This window comes from Globicephala melas, chromosome X, assembly GCF_963455315.2.
Source record: "Globicephala melas chromosome X, mGloMel1.2, whole genome shotgun sequence".
NCBI lineage: Eukaryota > Metazoa > Chordata > Mammalia > Artiodactyla > Delphinidae > Globicephala > Globicephala melas.
Window position 1 is genome coordinate 82135134 of NC_083335.1, and position 22861 is coordinate 82157994.

The 22861-nt window shown below is 48.0% G+C and overlaps 1 long non-coding RNA gene across 2 annotated transcripts; it reads right to left on the minus strand.

The window, feature by feature from the left end:
* Positions 1-305: 305 nt before the first annotated feature.
* LOC138842514 (uncharacterized) lies at positions 306-19643 on the minus strand. Of its 2 annotated transcripts, XR_011377163.1 has the most exons (4): positions 19444-19643; positions 8175-8348; positions 3707-3796; positions 306-2205 (listed from the first exon to the last, which is right to left on the minus strand). It is a non-coding gene; the product is annotated as an uncharacterized lncRNA (long non-coding RNA). The 2 variants fall into 2 exon arrangements; XR_011377164.1 differs by lacking the exon at positions 3707-3796.
* Positions 19644-22861: the final 3218 nt, after the last annotated feature.

Consider the following 22861-nt stretch of genomic DNA (forward strand, 5'->3'; position numbering starts at 1 on the left):
TTTCTTCTTTAAACATTTGATAGAATTCACCAGTGAAACCAGGAGGCCCAGGGCTTCCCTTTGTGGGAAGGATTTTAAATGAATGATTCGATATCTTTACTTGCTATAGGTACATTCCAATTTGTTATTTGGCCATTGCGGTTTGTTTTTTCTTTTTTAAAATAGATCTTTATTGGAGTATAATTGCTTCACTATACTGTGTTAGTTTCTGTTGTACACCAAAGTGAATCAGCCATATGCATACATATGTCCCCATATCCCCTCCCTCTTGAAGCCTCCCTCCCACCCTCCCTATCCCACCCCTCTAGGTCATCGCAAAGCACCGGCCATTGCGTTTTAAGCCAACTCCCATCCAATATTTTCTGGCCTCTTGGTGCCTGTGGCTCGGTCTCTGGCCTAGAATTTGACATGCTGGACATGTCTGGACATCACAGGATTCTGGCTCCTACTCTGTAACTTGGGAGAGTATGCTGTCTCAGATGGGACCCCCAGACCACCTACACCCAATACACAGGTTGGGGATACAGACTTTGAGGTGGGGATGGGGTGGCGCTGCTGATTCCCTCATTTACACCCGCCCATCCATCCTCCAGGCGCCCTCATGCAGGCTGTGGGTAATTCTGCACTTGGGACTGGCCTCGGCAAGTACCCAGCATACCCTGCTCCGTTCCCCCCACCCCTGCCGCCATGTCCACTTCATCCCACCCTGATCCTTGTCACTCCTCTCGTCTCCTAGCAACCCAGCCTCACAGGGGATCAATGATGCACTTGCTACCACATCTATGGGTGTCAGATCTCTGTCTGATTAATGACTCAACTCCCAAGGGCAGGGACTGGCTCTGCAATTCCTCCTCACCTCCCCGTCTCAACAGCCAGCCTGGCGTGGAGTGGGGGGATGTAACGGATACAGTGAAGACCTTCATGATTGGCTAAATGGTTGATTGTGGTTGGCAGGATTGACCTGGGTTGGCTGCTGGAGTGAGCCCATGACATCACCACCCTGGTGAACTCGTGCCAGGTGGGGATGGTTATCCCCGCCCCAGTGCATTGTGGGCAGGATCAATGATGTATCTTACCCAGACTTGGTGCCACCAGCTGTGAACGGACACTGAAGTCACCAGCTCTTCCCACTTCTCCCCAGCCTTTACGGAGAGAACAGTTGGGGATGCTTAAGAGTGTGGGCTCTGACAGAAATAAACCCCTATGACAAAGGAGCCAAGAATATACATTAGGGAAAAGGCTGCCTCTTCAATAAATGGTTCTGGGAAAACTGGACCACTTTCTTACACAACATACAAAAATAAACAAAAAATGGATTAAAGCCTAAATTGTAAGACCTTAAACCATAAAACTCCTAGAAGAAAACATAGCCAAGTATGCTCTTTGACACTGGTCTTAGCAATAATTTTTGGGATATGTCTCCTCAGGCAAGGGCAGCAAAAGCAAAAATGGACAAACGGGAGTACATCAAACTAAAAAGCTTTTCCACAGCAGGGGAAACCGGCAACAAAACAAAAAGGCAACCTGCTGAATGGGAGAAGATATTAGCAAGTGATATATCCGAAAAGAGGTAGATAGCCAAAACATCTAAAGGGCTCACAGAACTCATTATCAAAACAAAACAAAAAACAAACCAAGAGCCCGATTAAAAAGTGGGGCAAAACACTGAATAGACATTTTTCCAAAGAAGATAATACAGATGGCCAACAGGCATATGAAAAGATGCTCAACATCACTAATCATCAGGGATTGCAAAATCAAGACCACAGTGAGGTGCTTCCTCATACCTGTCAAGTGGCTATTATCAAAAAGACAATAACAAGTAAGCAATGTGGGCGAGGATGTGGAGAAAAGGAAACCCTCATGCACTGTTGCTGGGAATGTAAATTGGTGCAACCACTATGGAAACAGTGAGGGTTTCCTAAAAAACCTAAAACTAGAACTACCATATGATCCAGCAATTCCACTTCTTTTTTTTTTTTTTTTTTTTTCGGTACGCGGGCCTCTCACTGTTGTGGCCTCTCCCGTTGTGGAGCACAGGCTCCGGATGCGCAGGCTCAGCGGCCATGACTCATGGGCCGAGCCGCTCCGCGGCATGTGGGATCTTGCCGGACCGGGGCACGAACCCGTGTCCCCTGCATCGGCAGGCGGACTCTCAACCACTGCGCCACCAGGGAAGCCCCAATTCCACTTCTTGGTATTTATCTGAAGAAAACAAAAAACACTAATCACAAAAGCTGTATGTACCCCTCTGTTCACTGCAGCATTATTCACCCTAGCCAAGATATGGAAGTGCCCATTGATAGATGGATCGATAAAAAAGAAGTGGTATACATATACACAACGGAATATTACTCAGCAATAAAAAAGAATGAAATCTTGCCATTTTCGACAACATGGATGGACCTAGAGGGTGTTATGCTAACTGAAATAAGGCAGACAGAGAAATACAAATACCACACGGTTTTATTTGTATGTGGAACCTCAAAAACAAAACAAGTGAGCACAGGGAACAAAACAGAAACAGAGTTAGAGACACAGAGAACAAACTGGTGGTTGCCAGAGGGGGAGCGGGTGGGGAGTTGTGTAAAATAGGTGAAGGGATTAGGAGGTACACACTTCCAGTTATAAAATAAATAAGTCACGGGGATGAAATGTACATACACGGAATATAGTCAATAATATTGTAATAAGCCTGTACGGTGACAGATGGTAACCAAACTTATCGTGTTATTCATTTCCTAATGTTTAAAAGTGTGGAATCACTTTGTTGTGCGCCTGAAACTAATGTAATATGGTATGTCGGATTTAATTAAAAAAATAAAGAGTGTGGGCTCTGAATCGAGTATGCCTAGGTTTGTGGGTCACTCCTCCTCTGACGGCCTGTGTGACTCTGAGCAGCTCCCCTAGCTTCTCTGTAGTCTCTGCTTTCCCACCTCATCAACTAGGATTATTTTACATTGAGCCTGCTATCACAGTTGAGGCATCTTGGGCACAGAGAGGTTAGGTCAGCTACCCCAAGTCATTCAGGTAATACATGTTTGAGCCCCAAAGGCAAGGAATACTCAACAAGTCCAAACTGAACCCATCCACAACCCCTCCCCACATAGCTGCACCTCCTCTACTGTTGCCTAACTCAGGGCAAGGCAGCCTTCTCCCCAGCTGCTTAGGCCAGAGATCCTTAAGGCCATCCTTGCCTGCTGCCTCTCTCTCACCACCCTCTCAGTCATCAAGCCCCACCTTTCTGCCTCCTAAGTCTTTCTAAGCAAGATCCTGACACTTCTCTCCATCGGCACAGTGAGTTCCACGTCACCCTCATCTCTCTCCTTGACCACCACCAGCAATCCTGATGTTTTCCAACGCATTGTCTATCCTACTGCCTGAGGAAGCTTTCTTAAGTCCTAACCTGGGCATGACAGCCCTGCTCAAAACTCTGCAGGGGCTGCCCGCTGCTCTTAGGATAATGTCCAGCCTCCTGGACTAAGCACAGCAGGCCTTGCCTGCCCCCAAACGTCTGATCGTCACCAGACCCCCTCCTTCCGCTCCAAGCCCCACTTGATATTCCAGCGCACCCAGACCTCTTTCTGTTCATCAGATGGCTGGTGTGCTCACACTCGTCCTCCCTCGCCCCCCCTGCCCGCCCCGCTCCCGGCCCCCACCACCCACAGATTTCACCACCTCACACGTGCTGTTCCCTCCATCTTACATGCCCTTCCTCCCTCCTCATCTGTCTGATTCCTTCTTAGGTTCAGCTGTCAGGCTGGGTAGAGCAATTTCCATTTTTCCTGAGGAGTACCTGGATGAAAAGTCACAGTTACCAGATTTGATATTTTTACCGAATGGAAGGTGATGGAGATTTCATTATGAATTCCCCACACGGACACACGTTTTACTGTGGTTCACAGTGAGCTGATTTGAAATGCAATCTGATGGCTGAGTTTTTCTGGGAAAGGCTTCCTTGCTAAGAACAGGATACAGACAGAAAAGCTCTCTCGCCTTATGTTATACGGGCCCACTGTTGCCTTTGAATATGACCTTTGGAATTTGGCCACAGTTTTGGAAGCATAGAGGGATCCAGGGTGACCACCTGCTTCACAGTGAGGAGGGATAAGCTGAACAATGGGAAAAAAAATCTGTCACTTTATGGTATCTGTGACCCATTAAATTGAACAGGCTTTGAACTGCCCTACCCATGGACTTTGTTTTGATGAGATTTTCACTATAGTTTATAGTCTGAGTTTCTGTTAGGACAGGAGAAAGTATATTAACGGGTCCTCCCCATGCAAGGCTGTGATTTACTAGTCCCCTGTGATCATCAGGGAGGCAAGGATCAGCTGCGCACTAAGTATGGGGACCCTCTTAGGGAATCTGACAGCACCTTCCTGCAACTCCTTAGGTGTCCCCACTGCTGGTTCTGCCTGCTACAGACTCAACTGTGAGGACTGACTTCATTCAGTATAACTCCTCTGAGCAGAGCACACCTAAGTATGAAATGAAGTGTGTGCCTTTGATATGTAAAGACAATTAAAAAGATGGAAATGGCACCAGTTCCACCGCCACTACCCCAACCCCCACCCCAGCCAGAGGATGGAGTAGATGCCCAGAGGCCCCCGGCATGCTTGCCTCCACACTGATGTGTCCCTAACACAGGGCGCAGTGTAAAATGGTTCACCCGGAGCCTAGTTACTGAGCTAATGGGAGCCGGGCATATGCGGTTTTATTCCCCATAGATCCAGAGAAGTATCAACCCCCGCCTTCCATAGACGAGGAAACAAGCTCAAAGAGGTTAGGTCGCTGATGCAGTAAAGGCTGGATCTGGCAGTCAAGCCCTAGTTCTGCCCGACTGCAAAGCCCGTCTTCTTTGCGGTCACGACAACCCACTTGGCTTGTGATTCAGGTGCCGAGATGCAGATGTTGTTCCGTGACAGGAAAGTCATCATTGTCCCAATACCATGTCCACCTGTGAAATGCAGGAACCCAGTAGGGCAAAGCCACCCTGAAAGGTTCTAAGACGCTCTCTGTGTTTGCCTTCGCAGGAGCTGCCTTGCAGCCAAGAAACTGGAGTCCACCGGCGCAAAAGGATTGCCTCAGAGCCAACGGCCGGGCAGGACTTCAGCCTCCCCTGTGTGTGGGGGGGGCACTCTGCCATATCAGAGAGGCTTTGCAATCAACCCTCCCCCAGTTATATCTCCACCAGTCTCACTCTATTTATCAGATGGAAGGAACTGAGAGGCAAGCAGAGGCAGAGGAAGTGTTTGTAGTGGCTGCATGACAGCTCTGGAGCTGACCCAGCTGCCATGGTGGTCTGGAGCCAACAGACTGAGAATGGAAATCTGGCTCCACCCATGTTCATGTCTCTGCTCTTCAGCTTGTGTCTGTAAACTGTGGATGATCGAAGTGCCACCTGAAGAACCTCCCCACCCCTGAGAAGTGTGTCCTGACCAAACACCCACACACCACACACCCCCGACCCCGCACACTATGGCAGGGGGTCAGAGGCTCTCTTCTGTGTTCCTAGGGTTCTATGATTTAAATCCTGCCATGGGTTTTCTCACACAACAGGGGGCAGTCATCTGCTTGCAGGTTGCAGCCCCCATCATCCCTGCATCCCCAAACTGGCCCCAGTAGCGGAGACCTAGTGTCTGGTCGGTGCTTCGAACTTGTTTCCTCAGTGAATGAAGGACCTCGACTCAAATGTACTTGGTCAATAAAGGGTAGCTCTTCTTGGACCAGTTATTTCTGCGTTAAAAATGACACAGGAGAATGGAGTAAACAGGGCATATCTCGAGTCAGATTCTCTTCCCTTTGGTGGGGGGAGGAGCATTGCATCTTTCATACGATCCCTAATTCCGGAAACTCCTAACCAAAGAGGCTGCAACGTTCATTACACACGTGTGGGTCACTCTGTTGCCCCATCAGCCACAGTTCTGGCCTCACAGTGGAACTTGGGTCAAGATCCTTAAAGCACCGGTCAGTTCACTGAATGTTTCCCAAGTACCAAGTGGCTGGTGCCCAGTGTAGGCCCCGCAACTACGTGTCCAATCGATGGACTGTTGAATGAACGCAGGCTGCTAGTGGAGTCTGTGATGCTGTGCCCAGAGCACAGGTGGCCATGGAGTCAGGGACCTGAGCTCAGTTAGGAAGGCCATGTCAAGTCCAGGTGAGGCCATCAGTCTCACTCGGAGCTGCCCCTCACGCGGTCCTCCTAGTTCCTTGCTTGCTCCACCTCGACTCTCTCTGCTCTTCCCCCACGTCCTGCCTCTCACTCCTTCTAAGGCCTGGCACAGGCTTGTCATTCAGTATCTATGATCCCTCCTTGTCCTTGTCAGTCAGCTGACTGAGCAGATACCCAGCTGACCATTTTTTTGTTTGTTTTTTTATGTATCCCCAGACATCCAGCACAGTGCCTTGACCATAGTTGGAGCTTGGTGAACGATTCAATGAATAAAGTCACTGTTTGTCACACACACACACACACACACACACACACACACACACACACCCATCAGACTTATCCGGATCAGTGCACAGTGTCTGGGCAGCCACCCTGACCTGGATTAGGACATAAGGAGCACTGGTAGTTTTGCTAGAGGGCAACTTTGAGCTTCCCTCAGGTGCCACAGCACCACTCTCAGCAGGGCTAAGAAGCTGTCTGTGTCTGTTAGGGGTAAAGACTGAGACTTCCTGCCTTCAGACACTCAGCGCCCTCTGGTTAGGGTTGATGGCGGTTCCTCAGAACGCTCATCACTAAAGTGCCGTGACGCCCTCCCAGAGCTCAGACCAGGGAGCCTTCTCCCAACAATAATGGAGTACCCTACCCTGTTACAGAAATGGGAATTATAGCTGTTTACCCCTCTTAATGTGGTTCCTCCCCTTTGCATTCACGTCCACATTTCTTCCTTGAGTCACCCAATCCAACTCTGCTAATTCCCAACGGGTTACTGCACCAAGCTGCACCTGCATCTCACTTGCTGTGCATGGCTCTATCTGGGAGGGTCGGATCTACCTACTGAGCTACGCATTTTCTGTCTCCCTTCCCTTCTGAATCTGGAGGCTCCCAGGCACCAAGAAAAGTGCTCCAGTTGGCCCACAAAAGGGGCGGTGCTGCAGGGGAGGCTGCAACTCTCATCCACAGCCTGGGTCAAAGCAGGACTGCGTTACAAGCGCCACACGCTGCCCCACTGTGCCACGGGAGCCAAAAGAGCAAAGGTCTAAGAAGTCCTAATACAGACACTTATGTGGATAGAACACCAGTCTCTTCCTAGGGACCTGTGAGTTGTTGTTTGGTTTGGGCTTATATCGTCCGTGGCCTTTTTCACAACGCTTGCAGACTTAGCTAACCTTCCATCAGGACCTCTCTGCTCCCCCCACGCCCCACACCCCCCACTGTACCAAAGATCATACTCCTCACTTAAGTGTGCTGACTGGGTTTTCACTTGGCAAGGATACCAAAACAATTTTTTTTCATCCTGAAACGTCAAGATACCTAAGAGAACAGGTCTTCAGAAAAACTAGTTTCAAATTATAATAGAAAAACTGGCTACGTAACAATGAAGATACAGCACATTAAAAGGTTATTTGGGGGCTTCCCTGGTGGTGCAGTGGTTGAGAGTCCGCCTGCCGATGCAGGGGACACGGGTTCGTGCCCCAGTCCGGGAAGATCCCACATGCCGTGGAGCGGCTAGGCCCATAAGCCATGGCCACTGAGCCTGCGCCTCCGGAGCCTGTGCTCCGCAACGGGAGAGGCCACAACAGTGAGAGGCCCGTGTACCGCCAAAAAAAAAAAAAAGGTTATTTGGGCATTATCTAGAATTTCACACTCAAGAGAAAAACACTTAATATGTAGTCTACTGCCTTCCAGGTTTTTTCTCTGCATTTTTAAAGATTAGGAGATGGGGGGAGGTAATGTCTTCATACTTTTGTGTCTGTTGTTCTGTTTATCATTATAGTATGGTTATGCTACTCCCCATAATGATGAGGATGAGGATGCTGATACTGATGTCGGTAGAAGCAAAGACATGTATAGAGCTTGATATGGACCAGGAACTGTTCTCTGTGACGTGTGCATATTGACACGACACCCCGTGGTCTTTCATGCACTTAGGAGACATCATGCTCAATCCATACACAGATCCATGGTAATCTGATTCATGCCGATGGACATGTTCACTTGCCTTTTGATCCAGAGGACACTGGACACTGCAGTGTATTCCAGATTTGGGGGTCAGATACCACACCTCTCTGTTTCTTTCAGGCCTGCGTAGCAATCTGACTCACTTCTTGCCGGCCAGGTGACTTTGGGCAAGTTCCTTCACCCGTTAACCTCTACGTGTCTCAAGCTTCCTCATCTGCAAAAAGGGATGATAACATTAAAAATGCTTACCTCATAATGTTGCTGTGAGTACTCAGAGACCTTATTACACTTATACATATAGAGAGTTAAACACAGTCCAGAAGGGTGAGCTTTTATTCTTGTGTCTCTTCACTTCGGTTTCTGCTTGTACCCATATCTCTCTCCCTGCCCCCGTTGCTTTCTCCTCAACCACTCCCGCTCCACTCTCTCTCCCCTTTGCCCCCCTCCTCAGACTCTCCATCCAAAAACACTGTTTACCATCTCCTCAGGATGTAACTCAGAAAATATTCACACCATCACCCTTTGGTTAAAAAAACGTGAATATTAGTGGAAGAAATAAGAAACACCATAAAACCGGCAATGTGAAAACTACACAAGAAATAAAGTCCTACTGATGAAAGTTTGAGTATTAATACTTTTGTATCTTCATAAGAGTCAGATATTCAGAATTTGATACAGGAGAATTAGGCTTCATAAAAATAATGCCCCCCCCCCAAAAAAGGGCTATATGATGAGGTCCTTGGGCCTTTAAATTTCCCTCTGGAATGTTTTTTAAAATGTATATACTCATGTTCTACTACAATCGTCCAGTGATCACTTACTTTCCCATCATTATACAAATCATACGAAGAGGTCATTAGACTTCTAATTTCCTAGAGAATAGGCACTAAACTTTTCCATACGAGCCCCTGATGAAACCCCAGCATTGTATTTAGGCTTCACAATATCCCCATAAGGAGAGTTAAATACTCATTATGCTAATACACACACACACACACACACACACATACCCACACCCATGCCCCATACATTCAGTTCTTGAGTCCCTGAGAGGCTGAAGTGATAGTGCAAAGTCCATGTGGTGAGTCAAAGGTGGTCTTGACATTGTTTCTCTGGAACACTCTCCAGGGAAATGTGGGAACGGTAACACTATTAACAGCAGTAATGACAACAGCTAGAATTCACCAGGAACTTGTCACATGCTGAGCACTGTCCTGACAACTTCCCATGTCTTAACATGGTCAGTGCTCTAAACTGCCCCCAAGAAGTAGTTACATTTACTCCTAACTAGTGTTTCCATGTTACTAATGGAGGAATTGAGGCACAGAGATGCTAAGTAGCCCGCTCAGTGTCACCCAGCAGTAAGGGGTGGAGCCACAGGTCTGTGGAGGCATTGTGGAAAACTCAAGTGTGTTCTGTATTTATTCAGTCAAGGGCAAGATCCAATGGCTACTGCAAAATATGTAGAAAAGCAGCTAACACATAACACAAATTGACCTTACAGCATGGAACTGCACACTAAATAGAAATCTGGTTTCTTCAGAAATCTTTTAGATGGAGGCTTGACAGGATTGGAATCAGGATGTTTTGTGGAAACAATGATCTGAGAGCCTCCTTAGAACAGCAGACAGCATGTCAGTCTCCTAGCCTGAAGGTCTTGGGTTTGTGCATCAGAGAAGGCAGCAAACCTCTGTCACCTCCACATGCTCCCGATGGAGAGAGAAACCTGCCAGTAGCGAAAATAAGACCGTTCGTTCCTCTGCTCTGGTAGTACCCAGACAAATTGTCCATGTCAATCAGAACTGAGGAATTATAAAAAAAAAAAAACAACACAAAAATGCAGATTCCATGATCCGCACTCAGTGAATCTCATTTAGTGTGGCTACAACGGTGCCCTAGAATCTTTGATTTTTCACTCTGCCTGGGAAACTCTCAGGAACTTTAATAAACTCCTTTGGTAGCGAGACTGTCTCCAACGTACTGACTCTTCCCAGGACAAACACACAGTTGGGAAGACCAACCTGAGAGCACAGGAGAGAGAACGTAAAGGACACAGCGTGAGAGTCAAACCAAGGGCAGGGCAGCGGATCTTCTGAGAAGACACCACCACCCCACTGGCCTGTCTCTCTGAGGCTTCAGTTTATCTCAGATCCATTCTCTTCATGGCCAGTGGATGGAGGTGGTGAGAGGAGATGACCTTTGAGATGCCACATGGCCTGGGCTTTTCTCGGGGGCCGTGGGACACAGACGATATGAGGTTATATGATCTATTCTCCCCACCTCCAGTCAGCCTCTGCTTCTCTCTTGCACCCTCACTCCCTCCATGCCACACAAGCCCAGAGCAACCAGAATTTAGGAAAAATGTCTTCCCTTCACCGATCAGACACCTGCCCCTGACCTGAGGAGATCTTCTCCCCTCTTCTCCTCTCAGCTGTCCTCCTCTGATCTGATCTGCCGTGCCGAAGCAGACAGCCTTCCCTAGTAGCTTAAAGCCCTCGCCTGGCCCGTGACTCTGGTAACGCAGCCTGGAGAGGGCTCGTTCTCTCTGAGAAGGACCCCAGACCCGGGAGCCAAGAGCCACGACGACCACAGAACCATCCTAAACACTGATGCCCACGGCCGTGATTGACCTTGGAAACGAAGCCTTACCTCACACCCCGTCTGTCCCTGAACCATTATCTTGTCACAGAAAGCAAGACAGACGAGGAAGGTGCCTGGAATCCTTCCTGGGGAGTCCTGTGTCCTACTCCATGCTGCCATGCTATTTCCCCAGACCAAACCCTGACGTGGACCATATCATTCCTATCCTTTTGATGAGAATAAGAGGTCTGGGGATACCTTCACAAAATCCTATTCTCGTGGTTGATAACCAGTATGTTATGTGGTTTACTACCACAATGGTGCACCTGGTAAGTAGGTGGAAGCTGACAGGAAGTTTCAGAGGGTAGGTCTGGGTGCTGAAATGATTGGGAGGAGCTACCGGCATCTGTGGGCTGAGGGTTACAGGGAGGCAAACACTTTTAAGCAGAGAGTTAAATAAAGTGGATTTTCCATGATTGTAATTTACCCGTGAATTAAGGGAAGCCTGAATGTTGCTTTCTCTGGAAACTTACAAAGAATCCTTGAGTGTTTTAGAGAACACATACTGAAGGCAATTCTCTTACTGGCCTTGAGCTTGATGCAACACACCAGTGTCGCTTGGTAGCTGAGGTTGTACACGCCTACAGGAATGAGGGGAATCCAGCTGTACTGACTAGATGGATCTTCAGGATATGCTGTTAGTGGATGGGAAAAATTACGTGGGAAATGCTCATAGTGTGATCTGCCATGGGTTGCTGAACAAAGCCAGATAAGCCCATTGTCTTTGAGGCACCGAGGTTTTGCTTCCACGTCTGTCTCCCTCACCAGACTTTTAACTCCTTCTCAGAAGGCTGGAAACACATCCCGTTCATCCTGGTGTCCTCAGGGCAGAGGACCTGAGACACGGTAGAAAGTCAGTCCACACTTGTGGAGCTGACGTAACGGGTGAAGGACTGGACCCAGTGTCTTAATGACGAGCGAGAAGGATGTCAGTCTGCAGAGGGAGGGAGGGGAATGCCACAGGTCTTAGGACCCAGGCAGCGCAGTGACACCAGCCTACACTGCAGTACTGATGTCAGTTACATCCCTTAGGGTTCCAGGACTCAGCCATTTAAATACAGGTGTCATTAACCATGAAGGTCTAACTTAGAAAGCCAGGAACCTTACGGCTTAGTTTTTTGTATGAACCTTTTGTAGCTGAGGCACCTGAGGCACCAATTCAGGCACAGCATACTCTGGTCACTACTCGTCCAGGCTGAGGCTGCGTCGGGATATTCAGGGCTCACACACAAGAAGGGTAATTCCGAGGCATACATGTATCCCTAGAAACAAAGGGTTCACAACTGCTAGGTTGCCCCGAGCAGGACATACATCAGGCAGGCAGGACAGCTCCCTGGGGCCCCAGTGTGGCCTCCCACCCAGGGACCTGCCCCCCTAGGACTCCCTGTCCAGTTTGAATAATCCATCTGAGGCCTTAGTTTCAGAGGCACTGCCTGGAGGCAGCCCGTTCCAAGCAGTTCTGTCTGTCCGGGACCCCAGCGCATCCTCTTTCCGAGGGTGGCTGACACCTGGAGGTGCTCTGCATGCACCATCCAGGGGCTGGGGCCACTCCTGCGGTCCCACAGTCAGAGCTCCCTCAGGTGTGACTGGAGCCTCAGCAGACAGTTTGCATTCAAAGTGCTCACTGGATTGGGATTGACATATATACACTAATATGTATAAAATAGATAACTAATAAGAACCTGCTGTATAAAAAAATAAATAAAGTAAAATTCAAAAAGAAAAAAAAAAGTGCTCACAGCAGCTTGGAAGGCTGCATGGGGAGTATTCCTTTAGGAAACACAGAAAATTCCCAGGAACAGACAAGATCATTAATGCCCTCGCTCCCTCTCTACATTTCCCCCACCAGGTGCCAGGGGTGGTGTGTTCTCCATTGTTATACAATCACTGTGTACAATCCTGAAATCAAAACTTTACATTTCGGGGCTTCCCTGGTGGCGCAGTGGTTGGGAGTCCGCCTGCCGATGCAGGGGACGCGGGTTCGTGCCCCGCTCCGGGAGGATCCCACATGCCGCGGAGCGGCTGGGCCCATGGGCCATGGCCGCTGAGCCTGCGCGTCCGGAGCCTGTGCTCCGCAACGGGAGAGGCCACAACAGTGAGAGGCCTGCGTACCGCAAAAAAAACACAAAAACAAACAACAAAACTTACATTTCTTTAATTATCCCCTAATGTCCCCCTAATCTTTTGTATGGAAGGGCTGTAGGCAAGAGTACTTTCATAGCAAAACGTGTTTTATAATCTAACTGTAAAGACATTACGTTTAGCAACTGGCCAGGACAAAATCGTGAATTTTTAAAAATTTTCAAAATGGGTTGACACAGCCTCCTGTCCTTTTGTCTGTCTCACTGATCCCGTGAGGAGGCTGGAAAAGCTCATTCTCTTGCACTGAAGAGTCATATGCCTAACGTCTCGTCTCAGTTCTCTCAAAGATCCAGATGCAACAGCCACAACGTACAAAGCCATTTTTAAAATTCCCCCTTTTCCCTCTCCCAGGGACGCTTTACTCAAACGCCTAGCAGTAAACTGACACTCACCAGGGTACCGCACAGCGGCCGGGGAGCTCGGGCGCGAGTGCTGGGAGGGGCTGCTGCTGCTGCTGCAGCAGCAGCAGCAGCAGCAGCAGCAGCAGCAGCAGCCGCCGCCGCCGCCGCCGCCGCCGCCGCCGCCAAGTTGAAGAAAAGCCTGCAGACCTTTTTCCCCTTCTTGCCTCTAGTTTATCTGAAGCTTTCTCCAGCCCAGAACCTGATTTTACTTGCTTTCTTCCGCTTGTAGGAGAGAGCAAGTCAAACTTTTAACATTTTTTGGCCGACCCAGAGTTCACCTTTTGTAAGGTTTGCATCCTTTCCCCCCAGGCCTGGAGGAAATAACAAACACCAAAGTCAGGAGCTGGCTGCACTCCCCACCCCCACCCCCCGCCACCCCACTCACATCAGGCAGCACAGCAGAAGCAGCCGAGGATGCAGTGCGCTAACTCTCCTGGATCTGGATCTTTTGTTTTCAAATTCTGTAAGTAACACCTATCACAACAGTCAGTGGCTCAGCTGCTGTTTCAGAGCACGGGTACATCCACAGTCAATGAGCACAAAAAGATCGTCATCCCTACTGCTTCATCCTCCCTTTACTCAAACAAGGCTTTCACCGTATTTCAGCGAGTCACAGTCTCGCTAGTGAATCCACAGCTGCCACCACTGTTTCAGATGCCCCAAGACCACCCTTGCTTTTGATGAATTCCTAGGAGGACCCCAAGGACCTAGCACATAGTCATCCTCATGGCTAAGATTTACTGCAGCAAAAGGATACAAAGCCAAATCATCCAGGGGGAGAGGTGCACTGGGCAACATCCGGAGGAAACCAGCGCAAGCTTCCAAGAGTCCTTTCCTAGTAGATAATCACGCAATTTGTCCCTCCGGCAACGGATCATGACAACGCGTGTGAAATGCTGTCCACCAGGGAAGCTCCTGAGAAACCCGGGGCCTAGCACATAACAAGATTTCAGGTTCCCAGGAGGAAAGCAGGTGTTTAGCATAAAACATACTGTTTGGACAGATGGAGGAGTAAACTACACTTCTGAAGGAGGCAACGGTGGGAAACCTCTTGAAATCCAAGTTCTCAGACGCGACGTGAGGGCCAACAAGCCAGCCCTTCTAAGGATTATAGTCTCAGGCCTGCTATGTTAACTCTATTCTGCACAGTACTCAACAGCAAAGCTTCAAAATACATGACCAAGTCAGAACTGGAAGAACTGAAACAAACAAATCTACAAGAACAGCTGGAGACTTCAACAACCTCAGTAATACACAGAACGGAGAGAAAGCAAATTAGAATGCATGGGTGAACCGAATGTTCTCACAGGTATAGAACCCTCCACATAACAATAGCCGAATATACCACATTCTTTTCAAGTGCATATGGAAGTTTCACCAAGGTAGACTATATCCTGGGTCATAAAACAAATATGACCAATTGCAAGATAACTGCAATCATACAAAGAATGTCGTCTGACCAAAAGAGAAAAACCACCGATAAGTAAGCCAAAGTTAGGAGGAGAATCTCCAAACACAAGGAAATTAAATCACATACTTCTAAATAATCCATGGACCAAAGAGCAAGGATCAAGGAAAGTTACAAATTAATTTAAGCAACATGAAAATGAAAAAACAACCTACCAAAATCTGCAGGATGCAGGTACAGCAGTGCTTAGCCGTAAATGTACAGCATCAAATGCTTGTATTAGAAAGAATAAAGAACCCAAATCAATAATGAAAGCTTCCACCTTAAGAAACTAGAAAAAGAAAATCCAAATAAATTCAAAGCAAGCAAATAAGGGAAATAGAGATTGGAACAGTTATCAGAAAAAGAATAGAGTTAATCAACGAAACCCAAAGCTGGTTCTTTCAATAGGTCAATACAAATTCATAAACTTCTACCCAGACAGACAAAAAAAAGGCAAGATAACTAAAGACACAACTTACCAACATCAGGAATGAAACAGGTTACAGATCCCACAGAAATTAAAAGGATTCTATGAATAATTCTACATAATTACTTTTGGCAATTTAGGCGAAATGGAACAAACTATCAAAGCTCAGCCAAAAAGAAACAGATCATCTATTTTTAAAATTGAGTCTGTAGTTGAAAAACTTACAGAAAAGGAATCTCCAGGGCCAGATGGTACCCCTGGAAAATCCTGCCAAACATTTAAGAAGCAATGACAGCAATTCTACGCAATCTCTTCAAGGAAACAGAAGAGAGGGAACACTTGTTGAATTCTTTTTTCAGATTAGCATTACCCTGATACCAAAGTCAAACAAAGACAGTAGTAGCAAATCAAATTCAATATATAAAAAGAATAATACACCATGACCAAGTGAGGTTTATCCCCGAAATGCAAAGCTGGTGCAGCATTAAAACATCAATCAAGCCAGCATAGTAGCATACCAAAGATAAAGAACCACATGATCGTTATCTGTTGATGCAGAAAAAGTATCTGACAAAATTCAACAGTCGTTCATAATGAAAACATTCAGCTAACCAGGAGTAGAAGGGAGCTTTCTTAACCTGACACAGAGCATCTACAAAAATACCCGCCCCTCCATCCTACTTGATGGAGAGAGACTAAATGCTTTCTCCCTAAGATCAGGAACCAGGCCAGGAGGATAGCTATAAGTCAACATTGTACTGGAAGTCCTAGCCACTCCAGTAAGAAAAGAAAAAGAAACAAATGGTTTAGAGATTGGGAAGGAGGAAATCAAACTGCTCCCATCCACCAATGACATGATTATCTACCTAGAAAATCCCATGAAATCTATTAACAAAAACTCCTATAACTAAGAAGTGAGTTTAACAAGGTCGCAGGATACAAGCTCAACACCAAAAAATCAGGCATATTTGCCTGTACTAGCAATGAACAATTAGGAAATTAAAAAAAAAAAGACTTGTGCATACCATTTATAATAGCTTCCCCCCAAAATCTAGCGAAACATAAGCAGGATCTGTATGCTCAAAACTACAAAATGCTGAGGAAAAGAAATATAAGAAGACCTAACAAAATGGAGACACATACTGCGTTCATCTGTTGAGAAATTCAATATAATTAGGATGTCAATAGTCCCCAAATAGATCCATCAATTTCATACAATTCCAATCACAAATCCAGGCAAGGATTTTTTTGTACATATAGACTAACTGATGATAAAATTTCTGGGGTAAGGCAAAGGAACTAGAATAGCCAAATAATTTTGAAAAACAAAGTTGGAGGACTAACACCAACGTCACAATTTACAATGCAGCTTCAACCAAGATATGTAAGCAACTAAGTGGCCATGGAGGGGATGAATGGATACAGAAAATGTGGTGACATATACAACGGAATATTATTCAGCCACAAAAACGAAGAAAATCCTGCCTTTTGCAACAACACGAATGGACCTGGAAGGCTTTATGCTAAGTGAAGTAAGTGAAAGAAAGACATACTGTATGTTCTACTTATATGTAGACTCTAAAAAAGTCAAACTCACAGAAATAGAGTTTAGAATGGCGGTTGCCAGGGGCTGGGGGAAATATTGGTCAAACGGTACAAACTTCCAGCTACAAGATGAATAAGTTATGGGGATCTAATGTACAGCATGCTGAGTATAAGGAACAAAACTGTATCGTATATTGAAAGCTAAGAGGGTAGATCTGAAATGTTATCACCACAATTTTTAAAAAGGTAATTCTGTGAGGGGATAGAGTGCTAACTAACCTTATTGTGGTAATCGTTTTGCCCTATCTACGTGTATCAAATCATCACACTGTGCACCTTAAACTTACATGCTATATGTCAATAATACCTCAGAGAAGCTGGAAAAGATAAAAGAGTCCCCAGCTTTTCCGGTGGGAGAGCCCTCCAGCTATATTCTGTGTCCCCCTGACATCTCCCCATCATTCCTTAACTTTCCCTTATTACTGACATGACAAGTTGAGCCAGGCTCATTAATCCTTTCTCTCCTCAGCCTGGGAACCCAGCATTTAGCGGAGAATGGTATTCAGAAGCTAGGATCTAGCGGTAGGTGTACTTATTGTCATTGGGATGTTGCTGTTTTCAGGAAGTTTGGAATATATGTGTGAACACAATCACACACACACACACACACACACACATATATATATTTCTATATCAATCTATCCACATATGCACACATATCTATTGAAAACCAGGAGTTCTCACGGAGACCTTTAATTCCAGTAGAACTCCTCAGAAGTTGTTCCAGTTTACCTCCTTTCCATATTGGAAATTCCCTCTTCCAAAAGTGACAGACGTGGCTCCCACCATCCTTATATATTCACTGAGTTGACAAATCCCAATGCATATAAGCCATCCCTCCTCCACAAAGAGGTCCTCCCCACGTGCTATGCTGAACCATCCCCTGCCCTTGACTTCCACACCTCACTCAAGCCTGAATCCCTGAGCCAGTTAACCACCTCCCCACAGAACCCCCAGGGATATCCTCCTTACCACCTTGGGCTCTGACCTCCCAAATTGGGATGCCCCTACACGCATATACTTGCCTTGCCCGTCAACACCTAATGGCTTTAGGACTGAACTGCTCAGGCACAAAAGAGAAGAGAAGGGAAGGGAAAGAAAGGGTAGGGACAGGGGAAAAGTGAATGTATCAGTTAATCAAGGTGAACTGGGCCAAATCCAAGCAATATGATGAAGCCAGTGGGTTTTTTCCTCACTGTCCTCCAGCTTCCCCTTCCTGCCTCTCTCCTTTGCCCCAGTTCCTTTCTCATTCTTAAGTCCTGCCCTCCATCAAGAGTAGCAATGTTATGAGGGGCATGATTCCCATTTTATAACTGATCTCCGCTGGCTGGCTGACATTCAGTGTGGACGGTGTCCTCCCTGCAGCTCTTACACTCAGGCCCTCTGTCTCTCATGATGGGCTAGAAAGTTTCACCCCTCTTCAGTAATTTCAGGTGTAAGCAGGAGAGAAGGTGCAGGGCACATCTTGGAGCCTCGGGTCCTTCATCTGTGAAATGGGGATGACCACAGATTGTGGGACAAACACAGAGAGCAGCACCAGACACCTTTCAATGAGTGCTACGTGCTGGACCCAGTGCATCACAGGACTCCTTGACATCCAGGAGCACGCCAAGTAGACTGCCCCGCCGGGACTGTGGCACCTGCTGTTCCTTCTGCCTGGAATGCTCTTCCTTCAGGTAATCCCACGGCGTGCTCCCTCACTTCCTCCAGGTCTCTGCTCATTCGTCATCCTTCAGGGAGACTTTCCCTGATTACCTTGAATAAAATAATAACATCATCTCCACATACCCTTTCCCCTGGTCCAACCCTATCTTTCTTCATACATAGCACCTGCCACCCTTGATTTACTTATTGACCAACTCTATGAAATGAGACTTTGTCAGTTTTGTCCTGTCACAAACTCCTCGAATAGTACTCACGTACATGGCAGGCGCTCAGAAAACATTTGCTGAACCATAGCTGGGAGCCGGGCCCTTTACACACACTGTTAACATGCACAGGTACCCTCCAAGGTGGGCACTGGCCCCATTTGACTGATTATGATACGTACTGAGACTCCAGGAGACAAGTGACACCCTCAACAACGCACCATCAGCACGTCGGGTTCCAGGCTTCGGAATCATACCTGCCGGGTTTCCAACTCCCTCAGTTCCTGGACAGAGACCTCACAGCCAAAATGGTAAGAGATTTTACTACTGACACACAGACCCCAAACAGCTCAGATACTTTACACCTTTAGACAAACCCCTTCCTAAAGCAGCTCAGAGACATCACACCTTGGGACCCAGAATCACAACAGTTCAAAGGCCTCACACGCTGGGGTACAGACGTCTACATAAGGGTCTAACACCCAGTGACTCTAATGCCCAAAAGCTCAGAAAATGCACACCCAGGTCTACAAGGACACAAATCCCTACAGACTTTGTACCATGGCTCACAAAACCCACCCAGATAAAATATCCCATTCACCAAAAACTCCCCAAAATGCTCACAGACGCCAAATGTACTCAAACAGCATCTGGGATGTCAGACGTAGCGGTACACATCTCCAAACTGCACGACACACGTTACTTCCCAGGGAGAGACACCAAAAAAGTTTGGTGACCCCTCCTTGGCCTTAATTATATGAATCTGCGCGACTGACCCTGCGGTGCCACACGCTCCAGACTGAGTGAAGGCTGAACAAGACTGTAAGAGCTCGCGGAAAGACACCACCACCGTCACCCTGCACAGCCAGCGACTGCGCCGAACCTCGCCACCGACCCGGGCAGCTAATCAGCCCCTTACGGATAGTCAGTCTTGGAGTAGTCAAACTCGGAGAAAAATGTACACTCTGAAAATGCCCGCGTGCGCACACGCACACGCACACGCACACGCACACCTTTCACCCTGAGCGTCAACTCGGCGACCACTGTGCCTGTCCCAGAGAGACAGCCAATGGGAACTGGGCAGGCGAGGAGGGAGGGGCAGGAATAGCGGGATTTCCGGCGCCGCTTGACACCCCGGAAGAGTTTATTCCAGCTATCTCGCGGCGACCAATCGCCGCCCAGAACGCTTTCTCGATTTCGACCCCCCCGCCCCACACACACATACACGCATCCCGGAGCCAATCTCTTGCTCCGTTGCTCTCCCCACCTGGATGTGACCATGCAGAAACGAAGGGGTGACCCTGGAGTAGATAGAAAAGAAGGCTGCAGGCTGAGAACCCGGTGTCCCCTCGGCCTCGAATGTGCCGGGAAGATGGAGCGGTTACAATGGGGATGGACCCAGCGGCGCCCTGAGTGCCTCCGCTGGGACCCGTGGTCGATGCCCGACGCGGTGTAAGGGGACCCTCAGTGTTGTCACAGAGCTCAATGGATTATTCCAGAACGGACGCCCCCTCCCGAATGGTTCCTTCCCGACTCGAAGGACTTCCCTCTACCCCTCAGTGGTACGTTCCACGACAGAACCGTTTCATTTCGCGCGCCCCTTGGTGGTGGGATCGGGGAACAGCGGATGTAGATGCCCGCGGACCATTGCTGGCCGGTGCCCAAAGGGAGGGAGGACAAAGTTAGGATGAAACCCTCGCAATTCTCTGGAGTCTTGGATTTGGGAAAAAGTCTTCCTACTTGGGAAGTTACCTCCATGCAGTGACACCACTGTAACAGGGAGCATTACAAGAAGTTTTCTCTGTGCTGGGCCTTGTGATTGCTTGTGCCTCCCTGGGTAATACAGGATAGGCCTAGTGGGGCAAGCCAGCCACAGTCTCCCAACGTGCAGGAGGGATAAAGCTCCAGACTGGGATCAGAAGGCCTGGTGAGGGGCAGGCCTCTGTCCTTGACTGTAATCGGTGGAAAGGACTACCGTGCCTTCGGTTCCGTTAGGAAAGGGGACATCTCTCAGGGGTCCCAAGGACACTGACTACATGAGATAAAGACCATGGGCTCTGTCACCGTTCTGTTACCCCGTACATGTACCCTAGCGGAATCCTCGCCCTTTCTAGCTATGCCCGTCGGGACAGCCAGTTCTGGAGTGGGCCAACTCAGAGAAATGTACGTTCTGAAAACGCCAGCGCGCACACTAACACGCTCTCGCCCTGAACTCCAACTCGGCTACCGCCTTGCGCGGGGAGGGGGAGGGAATAGCGGGACTTCCGGCTCCGCTTTGCGCACCGGAAGAGCTTATTCCGGCCATCTCGCGGCGACCAATCAGCGCCCAGAACGCTTTCTGGCCCCGCAATCCCGGAGCCAATCTCTCGCCCCGTTGCCATCCCCGCCTGAATGTGACCAGGTAGAAATGAAGGGGTGAACCGGACACCCCCAGGAGGTGATACCCCGGGGCGGTGGGGGAGGGGGTGCTGTTTCTCACTTCAGTCCTGTGGTTATTCTGGTGGGTCTAATGTGAATGTGAAACTGTAGCATGCATCGCAGTCACCTGGAGGGCTTGTTAAAACACTGATTGCTACCCCCCATGCCCGAGTTTCTGATTCAGTGGGTCCTTGGTGGGGCCCGAGAATTTGCATTTCTAACCAGGCTCAGCGTCCCTCCTACACAACTAGGTGGTGGACTCTAGGATTCCTACCTCCCTCCACCACGTTATTTGTGAACTGTTCCTTCCCTTCCCTCCCTCCTTCCTTACCCCCCAACACATCCAAACGAACAGTCTTCATCGCCAGACCCTGAAGATCTTGAAGGGAGCAAAGGTCTAAGCATCCTGTTCACTGCAGCAGAGCGTCTGCCCCAAGAGTGATGTGAGGAGCCAGTAAACAAGCTTTACTTCTCCTGCACCACTGATGGACAGCATCGTGGCAGCATGTATCAAAGTGAAAAATCCTTACAATGCTAGGTCGGTGAGGGCAGAGACTCTTTTTTTTTTGTCTAGTACGGCCAGTCTCCCCAGTGCCCAGCACATAGTAGGTGCTCAGTGGATGATTGGTGAATGACTGAGTTTTGACCCAGCAGCTCCACTTTAAAAATGTATAATCAACACACACATTCACAGAGTTGTGTGTAGAAGGAAGATAGTAGCAAACAATTGTGTAAAACCTCTTCATGTCCATTAAGAGTCGATGATGGTTGGGTTGTAAACAAACGGTGAGTGGTTCATGTTACACCATGGAGCACACACTGGCCATGGAACAGCATGAGGGGACCAGTGTGTACTGATCAGAGGGATCTTCTTCAGGACATGCTGTTAATATTAGGTGGGAGGGGAAGCAAATGGGAGATGCTCATAGTGGGGCCTGCTGTGTGTGTGTGTGTGTGTGTGTGTGTGTGTGTGTGTGTGTGTGTGTGTGGTTTAAATACAGAGAAATATTTTTTGAAAGGAGCAAGGAAGCACCTATAACTAGCCCCACTGGTAGGCCCAGGAAGCAGAGAATGTGGAGGAATGTGATGACCTGTGTAGTCCATGTACTGATGTACTAATGGAATCTTTCACAGCAGCCACTTATTCACGTATTATTTGAATAACTCTGTCTAAAGCAAAGTCATGTGGTGAAAACAATACCTGTACCACAGAGCATTTTTGTGTGAGGGCATCTGGAGGGTCTCCAGCAACAGGGTTCTCAAATTTACATGCCCCAGGGCCAGGCAGTTATTGTGCATTAGGGAGCGCAGCTCATGTGAGGGTAGGGAAGGGCAGCACATGGGTATGGTGAATGTTCCCTGCCAATCGGCTTCCGGTGTGGGTACGATAGAGAAGATGGGGCTGGTGCAGACCCCAGACCCTCACAACAACCTCCTCAGCATCATAAATAGTGGTAATTGTCAGGATATCAACAGTTGTTACATCTTTACACTGATGTAAACTCCTTGGGAGCATCCCTCAACCTCTTCATCACAGGACACACACACATGTCAGACGAGTAAGAGAACCGATCCTCTGAACACAGCATTCAAGGACTAATTAAGACTGACTTAGGAATTGGTTCTGCCCACGATGAATGAGCAGGTTTGGATTTATCCTCCCACTTTAAGTAACTAAAACTTTGGAAGTGACGGTCTTCAGATGCACTACAACAGGCATGCAGGATGCTGATACCTGAGAAAAGGGGGAAAATGAGGTGAGCACTACACTTTCCC